Source organism: Phalacrocorax carbo, chromosome 18 (genome assembly GCF_963921805.1).
Source record: "Phalacrocorax carbo chromosome 18, bPhaCar2.1, whole genome shotgun sequence".
In the NCBI taxonomy this organism is placed as follows: Eukaryota; Metazoa; Chordata; class Aves; order Suliformes; family Phalacrocoracidae; genus Phalacrocorax; species Phalacrocorax carbo.
In genome coordinates this window covers 9,952,215-9,966,923 of record NC_087530.1, presented here as the reverse complement: position 1 = coordinate 9,966,923, position 14,709 = coordinate 9,952,215, and the positions used below count along the sequence as shown (strand labels likewise).

Sequence of the window (14,709 nt, the reverse complement as noted above, 5' to 3'; positions counted from 1 at the left end):
TATTTTTTTAACCATGAAATTAAATCTTTTACCTCATTAAAGAAGAATCTGATGAAAGGCAAATCTATTTCAGAGAGAGCAGATATATTTGCCACAATGGCATAAGACTGCCTGATCTCCAGACTGCTGTGGATTTAGTGTGGGAGCCTACAAAAACTTTGACATTTTAACCAGGCAGGAAGAGACTGAGAGAAAGGAGAGCACTCAGGATTAAGCTCTGCTTTTAAAAGGGTGTAAATCCAAAATAGCTTCCCCACAAAAAAGTGGCATTACTTCAGGTTTTGACTGGTGTAAATGAGCTTGCCTCCTAAAGGACAGGTCAAAAGTTTGATGCTCTAGACTGGAGGAGAGGAAGCAGTTAATGTTTCACCACACCATAAAAAGCCAACTGTGTCAATAGACCATATTCCACCTGGAGAAAGGAAGTCTCTAAATGTGGTTAAGTTTGACATCAGAAGTGCCTAGGAGCAGCCTCCTATATAGTATCAGGAAGCACAAGGCGAGACATAATACGTCAATGGAATATTTTTTTACCTCAAGAATATGAATAATGTGATCATTGAAAATACGGCTCAGGTACCCTCATGACTCAGGGTGTGCAAATCTCAAATTCCTTCACAGGTTAATAGGTCTGTTTGGAGAAAACGTCAACAATCTGGACACTTCTAAAAACCTTCCTCCAAATGCCGCCATGTCAGTTTGGTTTGGAGACTAGGCTGAGCATAGCATGAGACCCAGCTCTCCTCAGAGAACTATGGGACTTGCTAAGCATAATTTGAATGGTTTCCCTTTGCTCACTAAATGCAAGCTGCATGGGAGGTTTTGAGGACTTAATAAAAATTATTATAACTTATTCAGTTTTCCCAGAAGTTCACTGATGAAAGTTCCTGATCACAGACCCATCCTGAAGTCAATTATAACAACTGGGGAAACCCAAAAATTTCCATTCTTCAGACAAGGTGGTCAAAGGATATGAAATGACACCACCTACACCATGCAAGTTGGAGCCCATGTACACATCCGAAGGCACTTGGCTCTTACTATGACTTTCCAGTCTTGGATATTCAGGAAGTGTCATTTCGTGACCTAACTAGCTGTCCCTCTCACCGGATGATGACAGGCATTAGCCAGAGAGACAACTACAGAAACAATGCTTATTGGGAGCAAAGGCCAACATTCAAAAAGGCAATATTAAGGAGGGAAGGAGGCCTTAGGAATCAACTCAATGCTTCTCTTATCCTCAGGATGCACAACACACTGAGCAGCCCCTGGAGCCTTATGCCCGGGATAACCCTGTCCAGCACGTGCAACTGATACTAGACTGCTGCCAGAATCTCTTTGGAGAAACATCCTTCCTCATTCATTTTACACTCTTTGCACAAGTCAAAACCCTTTCGTTCCTCACACCTGCGGTGGCAATGACAGGTAGGGGAGCAGACCCTCGGTACCTTCTGTTGCACCAGCCAGGCACTGTGAAGCCATATGTCTCCTCATTCAACCTGAATTCAGGATCCAGGGGAAGGCTCAGAAACAGTGCGTTAAGATGCTTTCTCCTGCTTCATAAACTATCCCTGTATCACACACATCAAACAGCTGCAGCCTCTTGAGTATGTCCTTTAAAAAACTTGCAGCATGGTTTTGATATCTAGACAAACTGCAATTTAAAAATTGTGAAGTGGCTTATGCCAGCTAGTTCTAGACTAGACGGCAAAAGGAGCAATGGATGTGAGGGCACAGAAAATAAAGTTTACAGACTATTTGGTAACAGGTTGCCTCACAACATCAATGTCACTGAAGGTGTGTTTCAGAATCCCAGGGGAGTTTTGAAGCCCTCTTTGAGCACCGCTGCAGTCCTACTGCCAGAACGAGGAAGTTTGTATGCGTAAGTTGAGCCAAGGTTAAACTACTATCATAGCATTGGCCTGCGGTACAGACATACCCAAAGGCTCCCTGTAAGTGGATCTTTCAAAGAGAAAGAGAAAATAAAAGGTAAAGATACTTGCCAAATACCAGAAACTCCTACAAAATGAGACATTATCTGGAGCAACTTTTGGCCTGTTCTTTCCCCTTTTTCCAGGGATTTGGGCTGCACCTGAGCCGGATATTACAGTGCTGCGTGGGTCCCTTCACAGAGCAGGCAGAACAGCTCTGTACTGATTGCACAGCCTTGTCTGGGTTGCCTCAGCAAGACAACTAGGGATTTTCCGTTTCCATGATCATTCCTGACTGGCTGCAGTGATTTCCCTTGAGTTACTGAGCACTTTCAAATACACTTTAACCGCAAAAGAAATGAACGCATTAGCAGCCCCCCAGTTCAGCTGACAAGTAGGTATTTTTTAAAAACTCAAAACTCATCCCTTTGCATCAGTTAAGAGAAGAATGTAAACAACAATGTAGCATAATTTCACTAAGAATCTTTGCAAATTTTTCCACAGCAAAGACCGGGAAACTCTGTATTGACAGTTACTGAGTTCTTTTGAGATCTTTAACATCAACTTCATTATAGAGCCGTCTAGGTTAACCCTGCCCTAGAGTAACAGTGACCTTTGGCCTTGCAGCTGTACAATCCCTGCTGAAAAGGCTGCTGTTCATGCACACTAGTGTATTCTTGGGATGCATCTGCACAGCAATACATAGGTGCAACTTGCTATACTGCTTTCACCTCAGTGACATAGATAATGGCTGTAATAAGGAGGTGGCAGTGGGAGATACCACTGCAAATAAAGTTAGATTTGTGAGTACACTGGAGACTGTAGCGAAATTATGTTGTGTATTTTAGTAGTCCTTACTATTCATGGCACCCATTTTGAAGCTTACTTGGAAGTTAGGCCTGAATATGGTACAATTAGCCCTTTGTTTTGCTAGCAATATTTGAGGACAGAAAGGAGAGGTGGGCTTTGAATGTGTTCAATGCAGGCTTCAAGGCAGCTGGAAGAGCCCCAAAGTTATGGTATAAATGACATCCATAAGCTCTCTGGCTGCAGAGTCTTCACAAAGTTGTGACACAATATAATAGAAACAGCACAGTCATTTAAGGAGCTAACAGTCACCTTTTAATGACTCTCCAACTCACTGAAGTTTCAAATGTGCTTGATTATCATGGCTTTGGCTTCCATTCACACTGCTTCACCCACATTTACTACAAACCAGTTTCCAGCAGACAGTCTTGAACCATTGAATTCAATTCAGGGTTCCCTTGCAATAAGGAAGGGGACGTAAGAACCCTTTTAATTGTTCTTTTGCCTTGTGAGCTCCAAAGTAGGACAAATCCTGGAGGTGTACTGCTCAATGTCACTGAGTTAAGCAGCAGCAAGCAAAGTGATGTCATCAAAGTCATCAAGTCAGTTTCTTGGAGGTATTGGGATGAAAAGGCTATGTGGGGGACTGATTTCATTTTGTAAGAATCCCAGCTATAAACAGATTAGCAAATTATTATGACAGACAGTAAGCCTTTCGTGAGAATGTTTACCACTGAGTTCCACAGCCCAGGATCTGGCCAAGCCCGTCATCCTGAAACATAACCAATGAGTAGAAACTTCCAGGAGTCACATGCTAAGGAAGGTGCCGGCAAGGCAGGCGGGAAGGTAGAAGTTGACTGTGGAAAAGGTGGCGGCGGGAAGGGGAGGGATGACATTCTTTCCTGACTCTCCCTCCAAGAATCAAGTTTGGAAGCCAGAGGACAGCAGGCCAAAGAGCTAAACACATCTGGTTTTGCAGAGGTGTTAGCCAGAAGAGTCAGACAAATGGATCCGTGCCTACAAAATAGCTCCCTAAGGTGTCACACTAGAACTGTGCAAGTGAAGATTTTTGGTTTGAGCTTTATCTACTTCAGATTATCGTGGCAGATTTTTCCTTCAGTAAGATAATCAAAGTATTAGAGTAAGGCAGTGAAGGATGGAAATACTTGTATAGATAGTCTCATAAAGGAGAAAGAGTAAGTATTCCATGATACAGACCTTGTTCTGCCCAGTACAGCAAACCACAATAAAATCCTTTCCGGAATAAGGTAAGGCTAAGTTTGAAAGTTGAACCTGAAAAAACAATGAATTGAACATTGGTGCTATTCTTTGCCTTTCCAGAATCCTCTACCTGAAACCCACACTGTGTTTTGTACAGTTACAGACAGAAAACAACATAAAGACCAAATGACATAGATAAGGTTATATACAGCGTCTGCAACAGAGCCAGAAGCAGCCGGATCTCCTTGCACCCAGGAGGATGCCTCAGCCAAACCAAATCCTTCATCACTTTGCAAGTCTGCAATGGAATGTGCGGCTTCTGGGCAAGGCAGAACTAGAAGGAAACTGCCTTTGGAATGGACACATCTGGGAAAAAAAAGATTTCAGCTTTTCAGAAAGGAAAATACCCAACAATCCTTTCCCAACCTTTAAGTTAAAGAATACTTTTTCCTAATGACTCATGATAACTGTCGGATCCTGAACTTGCAGACACTTACGCGTTCAGCTGACTACAACCCACATCAGGAAATCTGTTTCATTAGTGTCATAGTGGCTCTCTGGGACCCAAACACAAGGGAGAATGAAGCTCGTGGGTTATTAGAACCAGCAGGGAACAAACACATCACTGAAACCAAACTTCTGCCCTCAACAAACCAAAACACTTCCTCTAATATTTCAGTACATTAATATCAATAGGGGAATAATTCTTAGCTTGAAACGGGCACCTATACCTCTGCATAGCTATTCACCTACCTGTCTAGAGCTTCACAAGGATATCTCAACTCTGGTGAAGAACAGATCTGTACATAAATTTCACCGGCCCCAGTTCCGCCCTCACGAGCCTCAGTCATGTTTGCCCTTTTTATTCTTATTAATGCCGAGTAACAATGCATTCCCTACCATGGCTGTGTTCATAAATATTTACAACAACTGACTGAATTAAATCATACTTTGTTCCATCCACCCATCTATGCTTAAGTATGTCAGAAAGCCTAAACTATTGCACTGCCAAACACAGAAAACTTCATGAAATATAAAGCAATACAGTTCAACTTTGCTCAAATAGAGTTCAGCCAATTTTCCTCAGCTGCAAATCTAGTTTTGTATATAGCTTACATTTAGGACCTCGTAACACCACTTGTTTCCTTGGTATACTATGAGATATCCAGAGAACCTGTTTTGCCTACTTCGGTTGCTATGGTTTCTCACAGTTTAGCTGAGAAGTTCCTCCTGAACTTCAGAAGCTTCACACACGTAGCTTTACACACCCTCCTCACACTGCTCCCCAAAAGACCTTCATCTCACTAAGCTTTGTGTCTTGTTGTTGATACTGACTGTCCAACCTCCGCACAAGAGCGGGGGTAGGCTATTTGGCCCATTCTTTCCCGGCCCAGTACATGTCAAATTCTGCCCCGGTTATGAACTGTAATGAGTTTCAGCCATCTGACAGCTCTTTATCCATTATGTTTGTACAAACCGAGTAGATTGGTGCTTTCGCCAAATGCACAGTTCAAGTACAGAACACCACAAGCACTGAATTCGGCTTTTCGGCCCAGGGTTTTGGGTTTTTTCCACAGTTTATTTACAGACTAAAACTTTCTTTAGAGAAAGGTTCTAAATCCATTCTCATTTCATCTTGCTTACAGCAAAAAGCAGGCCTTGGAGCCAAACATTGATTCTAGTTTTACTGTTTTCTTACAGTATTCATTTAAAGACAATGAGGCTTTACCCTTTCTCAGTTTTGTCTTGTATTTCTGATTGCTAGTAAGACTGGATTGTCTTTTTTTTTGAATACAGCCATTAGATATAAACAGACTTAGGTAGTTTCAACAGCTCTGCAGTGTATTCATTATTTCTAGTTGCTGCTTCTTTGCATTCCTGCACATTGGACATTGAAATTGCCTTTTAATGAAGGTTTTGGCTTGCTGCATTTAACCTCATTGATCCTGAATGTAAATCAAGTTTCAACCTGTTGGATTCCAGTTTATGGTGTGACACATTGTTCTATTTCATAATATTCAGAGAGAGAGGGGGAAAAAAGAGAAATCAAGAAAAGCCCAAGTTCTCAAAAGATCAAGAGAAGACCAGTGTTGGAATTCACCGAATCAAATATGTTCATTTGCAAAGAAGAAAGCTTCACCCCAATCCAGGCCACTCATTTTCATGTGTACATCCTTGCCTTCCTGCCTTATCTTGTTTTTCAGATAATGGTAATTCCTTGTTATTCCCGGTAGTGATAACACAGCTTCCTAGGATTTAGATGAAAGGTCCTTCAGAGGAAGGCATGCTATATCTTCAGTATACAGATTTTATACATTTCAGGTTTACTTTCGGTTTCTTTGTTGCTTCTCCTTGTTAATTCAAAAGGAAAAACCATTAAAAAAGAAGATATTAAATATGATCAAAGTTCAGAGGGATGAGGAAAGACAGTCTTGCAATAAATGCCCTGATCACCCCCAAAACATAGAAAATTCATTTAGTATTCTTTGTGCCTGAGTTTCCTTATCAGAAATCCAGTCATACCTATAAGTCCTTTATTTCTTCCAACTTTTCAGGGCAGGAACTACCTTACTTTCCAGGTCCTCTGCACATAACACAACACAGTAAAGCAAGGCCTGCAGTAAGACAAATACTGAGTAAAACCAGTGCAGCTGAGGACAAAATTTTACCAAGGGTCTTCAGTACATTAGCCCCATCCCAGTTATTCTATATACAGGCTCAAATAAGTATTAAGTTCAGTGTCAGAAAGAAAGCATAAACTACATAAAACCAAATTTTCCACAAACCTGGGATTTAGTGACGTGTTCACATATGATATTAAAGGCAGGATACTACTGGCTGTACATGTGATTCCAATATATCCCTGCAACTGGTATGTTGGAATATCTCCTCAATGTTCAGCTACCATGAAAAGTATTTATGAAGCATGCTGAGATGGATTAAAAAGGAAAGGAGGAGGAGGGAGCTAACTGATTAGCCCATCACAGCTTCTCCATCACTTTCCTACCCCTATTTGGAGGGAACCAGAGCTTTCCAAATATCTGCATGCAGGAGAGCCTGTAGGTCTGAAATCTACGTCAGCAATCTGCGCTTTAGCTCGCTGTCCTGCCAGACACAAACTCTGCCTGGAGGGAACCGAGTTGTCGTAGGCCCTGCTGAGTTTGTTATTTGCACAGCAGTGTTTGAAACTGCTGCAAGGAAACCCAGGGGATATTAAGCAGAGCTGTTCCTTCCCTGTCAAAATGTGTAAACATGAACAAATACGGGGGTCTGTCTGGAGAACATCAAAGTCAGGTAACACTTAGTCCAGTGCAACACCCCATAGCCGGGGGTGGGACCAAACTGTGAAGGAGTTCTTGTTTTACACAGCCTGGGGTAAGAGCATGTGTTGGCTGTGTTTCCACACCCTGAACCCAGGTCCTTCTAACTGCCTGGAGCCAGATTGTTTCAACCTTTTGTTTGCTTTTAAAGTGTCCTTCTATCCTGCTTTTCTTGAAACAACACACACCCTGCATGCCAGATGCTGGTAATCTAGCACTGCTGACCCGGTGCATATTCTGGACTCATGGAGAACGATGAAATAATTTCTTTAATGTCACAGTTTAATACTGTACACAGAACAGAGACAAATGAAGTGGACACAAGATTCTCCCAGACCGTGTGGGTATCCACACAGAAACATCTGCTGCTGTCTCAACCAGGCACTCCAGCCTCCAAACACACCAGCAGACTCACTCTTTTCATGTCTCATATCCCTACTGTGAGTAGCAGAGACACGACATCGTGGGGCAGATCTTAATCTTTACTTACGTGAATAATCAGGTTGACAACTCATGTGTTTATAGACTGTTTATATGAGGAAGGTCTACAACAAGAGACTCTGCTTGGATTTATACTTTATAAGGATATGACATCCTATAGTCCAAGTATGCTGCAAATGTATTTGTATTCAGAGACAGATCTCTACCCCGATACAGCACAGCTGATTTTAGTGAAGTCATGCTGAGTAACAAGCTGGCCTTTTCTCATTAGTTCTTAATTTTGATTCGACCTTGCTATTTTAAAAGACCTGCCTGGGGTTTCCCGTACCAGATATGACCTCCAGGCTGCCCTTTCTCTGTGATGACACAATAATCTCTAATTGAAAGCCCTTGAGAAAATCTTGCAAGAACATTATGCACCATTCTTGTTCAGCCTTCCCCTCACCCAGCTCAGGTTCAGAAAGTTGGCTCAGTGATTCAGCTGCAAAAATCAGCTAGAAGACTATACAGTTTTGTTATTATAACAGAAAATCTGAATCCACACACCACATCTTTCCTCCAGATGGGGAATTCCTTCTCTACAAAACTCTCTTCAAAGTGTTGATTAGCAGTTACTATATAAAAGAAAGGAAAACCTGCTTTGCTTTAATCCTCTCTAGAAATAAGTTTGTTTTGTGGTTTTTTCTCACACTGATGGTGGGGTGCTGCATCTAGCAGGTGTAACAGGAAATCAGTAATATTATTAATTCTCTGCAGGAGCCCAGACCCCTCTGGCAGAAGACTCAGGCTCTCGGCAAATCCCAGAGGTCCCTTAATGGACAGGATGGACAGACCCATCATTTCAACAAATTTTTTCAAAGCCCTGTTTGATGAACTGGATCTCCTCCCTCTTCATCCCAACAACATAATAAAATAAGCATGTGTTTCCATTTCCACTTACTCTCCCAGGAGCAAAGAATGCTTTCGTCAGGACACAGAGATGAAGGCTCTTTTTGCACCTTTTGTGTATATTTCACTGGAGAAGTTAGACCACCAAAATAAACTCACTGAGCAACAACTAATGATCTGTAACTGTGCATGTACAAAGCCCACTTGCCTACCTAACTCCAGCATTTTCTTCTGTATCCACTGTCAGTTGCCTCCTCCACAAAATGCGTATTGTCACACAGCTGGTGTCACAGGGTCACCATTGGCAGGTGAATGGAATTCGCATGTGAAAAACACTTCCTTAAATAAACGAGCTGTGGGGGGAAGGCTTATGGAGTCAGTAGGGTTCCCAGTCTAGGAGAATATATCTGCAAAAAATTCATTTGAGGACTGCGGTAAACTGTTTATCCTATTATTTCACTTCATTACCTTTGGCCACGGCTCTAGGGTTAGATCCAATAAAGGCTTTTGATGCTTACAACCTAAGCAGAGGCCCTGCTTCAGGTGTCTGTCTCTTCCCCCTCCCCGAAGTCTGTAAAGTCTCATTTTACCACTGGAAATGACAAAGGAGGTGAAATCATTTTGGAAAATTAATTCCAGAGGATTTCCTTCTCTAATTGAAACAGATTTCTGTGTGGAGGCCATTGGGAAAGCCACATTTAGAGTAGGAATGGGTGGGGACTTCAAAGATACTGTTCAGATGAAAGGCATAAAAATGTTTTATAGCAGATAAATTATCACAGAGACCTGAGACTCAGAGTACAGCCTATGTGTGAAAAGAGAGGAAAAAAACTTCTGTGAAGGTTTCTAACTCTTCAGACCAACATTTTGTTTCAAGATGTACCCATATCTTTACCAGGTGCTTGTTAGAAAAATACTCAAATTTAAATCCTGACTTAAAAGAGAAACTGGCACCAGAAAATGTACACCTAGGTAAGAACACAAAAAACCCAGTACACCCACAGTTAAAAGCGACGCTTACATCTGATAAAAGGAAAAAAAATTCTCCCCCTCATACATCGTAGACTTCATCTGAATGATGAAGGGAGTCAGAGGCTGCTAATACACCAGAGATAAGAAAGTCACTCTCCTCAAAAGGGCAATGCAAAGAGATTTGGAAAGAGACAATTTACAGGTGGAAATGCCTCTAGAATAGCCCAAACCCTGCCATATGGCATGTTGAGGTATGTGCCTGTATTTACCCTTACTCAAAACAACACTGCAATCCAAAATCTTCAAATTCATGGACACCAAATGACCTTCAAAGTTCAGCATATTCTTAAGAGCTTTGCTGAGTCGGGGCCTATGTCATGCAGTTTTAGCAGAGGTAGAGATACAAGTGCAACACCTAACTGTAAACCATTTGAAATTATTGGCGACAAAGCATAAATTAGCATCAAAAATACATTAGTACAGGTTTTCTTAATCTTAAGGTGAAGGTCACCCTCAGTGGATCATAGCAGCTCTCTCTTACTGTCATCCCATGCCTGTGAATTCCCTAACATTCATTCTATAAAGATGAACATTTGGTTCTTCTCACTCTACTTTTGTATATTAAAAAACCCCTGAAGGTATACAAACAAATGTCTTTCCTTGCACAGGAAGAAAATAAAACATCACTGTATAAAATGGAGAGAAGATTCTCAGTTGTACTAATGTCCACTTGAGTTGCCTGCCCTGGAGGGACAGCAAGTGAAGTTAATGACTAAAAGGCTCCTTGTGGCATCAGTTCGGTATGAACAGGCTTTGTTTCAAAGAAGAACCAGGACTTCAATGTTTATCCTACCTTGTACCTCACCCTTCCAAATGCATACACACGGTTCACAACGGTACTATTTCCAGAACAAGCTGCTCCATGCACAGTAGAACAGACTGAATTCCTATCGATTTCTGACCTTTGCTCCTGAAATTCCGCCTCTGACCTTCCCCGCCACAATACTTCTACCAAGCCTAAGATGTCACATTCTGTTCCTAGTTAAGACTTACAGAGCCCGAACTGGCCAGCCAGTACATACGTGCTGACCGGCCAACTGGCCATGGCCAAGCTGGGTCACAGCTGACTTCTTCCTGCCTTTCTGTTAGTGGGCACACAAATCTGGCTTTTCTGGTCTGCATAGTCGCTGGCACTGTGTACAGATTTACTAACATCAAGAATTTCATTCCTCAAACATCTGATCAGAATCTGACAATATGTTCAATTTAAAGGCACACATGGAGCTCAGGGGGAGGAGACATGCCAGGCAGGCTGGATGGTTAAATTTATGAATATGTAAGTTGTATAAACCTCATTTCCCTAGGAAAACATGCTAAAAATAGAGTCAATAAAAAAGACAAGGCAGCTTGGAATGCTTTATCTTTTGCTCATTTTCAGCACAGCTGATCTTTTTCTGAGTTAAAACAAGCCATACTATTTTAGTCTTTGCTTAAGAAAGGGATTTTAAGCTTTGTATTAAACAAGGCATTACCTAGAACTTCCATGGGAAGGTAAATAGCTTGGCAGTGTGGTACAACTACAGCAAAAATATCTTTAATCTTTTGAACAGTACCTGAACCTTCAGATAAACCTAGTAATCAAACAGAGCTGCTCAGCTAGGACTACACCCCAACAACTAACTGCAAGAAAGATCACAGTTATCATCACATTGACATGCATGTGCCAATTACTCCTCTTTCTAACTGGGTGGTACATGGAGGGAAAAAGGAGGTTTGCTGCAGACAGGTTGGAATTAAGCTACTACCCATTTTGAGCAAAGGAAGAGATAGGTTCTCTGGCCTTGAAGAAGAAAAAGTCCATGAAAACTACTGTGGACTACTTAGTATGCTTTTACTCTCCCATAGAAATACCTGTGCTGTACCAACAGTTTATGTACAAGGGTACGTGCAAGCACGTTGCATGTCTCCTCCACCTGCAACCCATGCTGGCAGGTCACAAGCCAGCAAATCCGCAGCCATGACAGCCCAGCACTAAACCCAAGCTGATACATCCTTCTCTGCACCACCTGGGATTTTAATGGCATTTTAACACAGATGCAGAGCTCCTTAACCTGAGCTGGTGCTCATCTGCCAGCTTAGAGCTCATGCTGTACAAGTATGTGACTGTCTTCCCATGTGTGTGTAGCCGTTATAAGGCTTACCTTAATCCAGTTTGGAAGCAGATGAGCTGAAACTGCACAAAGGCACTCAGGAGAATGTCCATAGGAATATTCACTGCAAAAAGAGTAAGAGAATGAACTTTAATAGCAGTATTTATCCCGCTGCAGACAAGTCTCGAGCTAGTTTGTTCCCTGCTCTGCCCCAGCAAAGCAGTAACAAATTCCCTTTCCCCGTGCTGGCTCTGCAGCTGTAGACTAGGTCACACTGCAAAACTGCTTTCAGTAGATCCTTATGAAGGCATCGAGCCCCAGCTATTCTAAACTCTATTTTTTTTCCCCTCTACACAGCAAATGCCACCCCCCTACAGATCCATGACCTAATTCAGTCTCAAAGGATCCAGTAGAAGCAGACAGGGGAAAAACCGATGAACAACCTGGAATTATGGCACTGTATCTTTCACACAGGACTTAAGCCATTTCATCCTTGATATGTTATTGTTACTCCCGACAGCTCTCTGCATGTGATTTGCGGCACGCGGCAACGACACAGGGCACGATTGTTGCAAATGTTGTAGCAACAACTTAACAAATTCCTGTTCAGAGAGATCAAGGCAACATGACGTTTGCAGGATTAAGTTGCTTTTGTGTGATGCTCCAGAAGGCTTATGAGCTCTTGACAATTGTTTGGAAAAGAGTGACTTTTTTCTCCTTAGAAACTCTACGAGAAAGGGTTCTCTTAGGAATAAAGTGTGTTATCTACTTGCATAAAAAACAGTCAGGCAGAAATGTTGCTGACAATATGGAATTCACGATGAAGGAGGCGGCAGTAAATGGGAAGCAGATACAAGCATTTTATGATTCAGGAGGCCAATCCAGACCAACCAGGTGGGTATATTTGGCTGGAAAGGAAGTGGGAACATCTCCCAAAAATATTCTGCTGACTCGACTTCATGTGTGCTGGTAGAACTCATAAAATCTTCAATGGTTTAAAGGCAGCTGTGGCAATGTCTGGGCCTTCAGTTTTCACAGAGACAACTATGCTTGAGAGTGGGACACAAAGCTGATTCTCTGCACCTTCTTCTATTAAAAAAGTATCCAATTAAAATTTTTCAGTTTACTGTGTAACACATTCTATTTCTTGATTTAGAAGACAGAACAGACTCTGAATGAAAAGTTGTTTTTCATTTATATTTTAGGAATCCCTTTCTTCACAACCCACTTGCAGGACAGCTTCCAAGAGTGGAGACTCACAACATTCCTCATGACGCTTTTTTCCAGTAAAACTCCCTTGATATCTAAAGCCCTGTTTCTTCATTTCACAGAACAGTTCGTTTAGCTCATGTACTGGGAAGGGCTCTTAACCAGGGGCCACTTCACATGTCCGCTGATGTGGGACAATCCATATAGGCCAGTTGATAGAACAGAATCCAACCGTCACCGAGTTGACAGAGCAAAGGTGTACATTGCTTAAGCACTTTATCTTAAATAGTAATTGAAAGAAATTCAAATATTTAAAATATAAATTTGGGGCATTTCCATCAAATGAGGTAGAATTGCATCTGATTAAGGAGCTACCCGCTCATGGGGTTATCAGCACACGTAATCCCACCGTATTACATGCAGAATGCACCAGTTTAAGCTGCTGAAAGAAAATGAACAAAATCATGCCAGATTAAACACCAGTGAAAGACAAACTATCTTCCAACCTTGGGTCATTGTATTTTTGCTGATCCAGCTGATAAGAAGTAACACCGCCGAGGCTGTAACTATCAACTTCTATAATAACTCACAGCCTCAGCTTCAGAAAGTCCCATCCTGGTGTCCCCATCGCTGCACGTAAGTGAAAGGTTGTAGAGGAAAATCGTTACCTTTCAAGTAACAGTCAGTTGTTATACTAACAACCTCTAAAGAAAGCAGCCCTAAGAGATAACACTAAGCTGATAGAAAAATAGGTGTGTCAAATTGGGCCAGTTTGTCCTGACTTCTTCACATCCTTCCTCCTTTTTCCATCTGACTCCCTACTTAAAACCTGAAAGTTCTTTCAAGAGTTTAGTGTAAATCAGGCGTACTCTATCTAAGGATTAATATATTCCTGCAATAATAATATAATAATAAAAATAATGAAAACAAATAAAAATAATAAAAATAATTTAAAAATAACTACCAGCATAACCAATCCCCTACTACATTTGAAGTAAGCAAGTGAAACGTGTCACAGCCTTCATAGCCAAAACACACTAACAGATATTGAGGCAGAGAAGCAGCACTGTGATTCTTATATAGGCTAGGTGAGAGTTTCAGCCAGATTATTTCACCCAATAATTTTAATGATTTCTGAAAGCACAAATCCTGTTTTATGCACAATTTCTCTGCTAAGATGGTTGTATAGTTCATCAAGAAAAAACAGATTTCCATAGAAATTATATGGGGTAGTTTTGAAATAATTCTACAGCCTTACAGAATTTATCTACCTTTTTAAAGTTTATCTACGTATTTAACAGAGTACTCTAAGTACCTTGAAATGGTTTATGAATCCTATGGAAAAGATCTTTCTGCTGAACTGCTTTTCCCCGTACAAAGCAAGGAACCTTGTGAGAAAGCACGTCCAAGAGGCCTGTGCCAGACCACCTACCGACCTGTTTAGCACATGCCAGCAGCTGCAGGATGCCAAGTGGGCCAGTGGGTTTCTCTGCCCAGATGAACTGTTTGTGTCCTGGCAAGGGCAACGAGTTCAGCCACAAGACAAAGGAGCATTTCATTTCTCCTGCTTTCCTGTTCCACTTTTGTGTCTGCCTGTGAGTCTGTTGTTAAGAGTAAATGATTAATTGGGCACTGGGGAGCTGTCGGTATTTATTTTTTTTTAACCAATGGACTTCTCTCAACTCAGATGCTAAGCTCTTTAAGATATTTCAGGGGGGTTTCTTGAAATATTATGTTCCTAACTGTATGGTTTGTTTTGGGGTGGGTTTC

The 14,709-nt window shown here is 41.6% G+C and overlaps 1 protein-coding gene across 1 annotated transcript in view; it reads right to left on the bottom strand.

Moving 5' to 3' along the window:
• Positions 1 to 14,506, bottom strand: part of TNC (tenascin C) — a 100,084-nt gene extending 85,578 nt beyond the window's left edge. Inside the window, exons 1-2 of the mRNA XM_064468850.1 lie at positions 14,376 to 14,506; positions 11,782 to 11,854 (exon numbers count right to left, since the gene is read on the bottom strand). The gene's annotated coding sequence lies outside the window, so the exon portion shown is untranslated. The remainder of the gene's footprint in view (positions 1 to 11,781; positions 11,855 to 14,375) is intronic.
• Between the last annotated feature and the right edge of the window lie 203 nt (positions 14,507 to 14,709).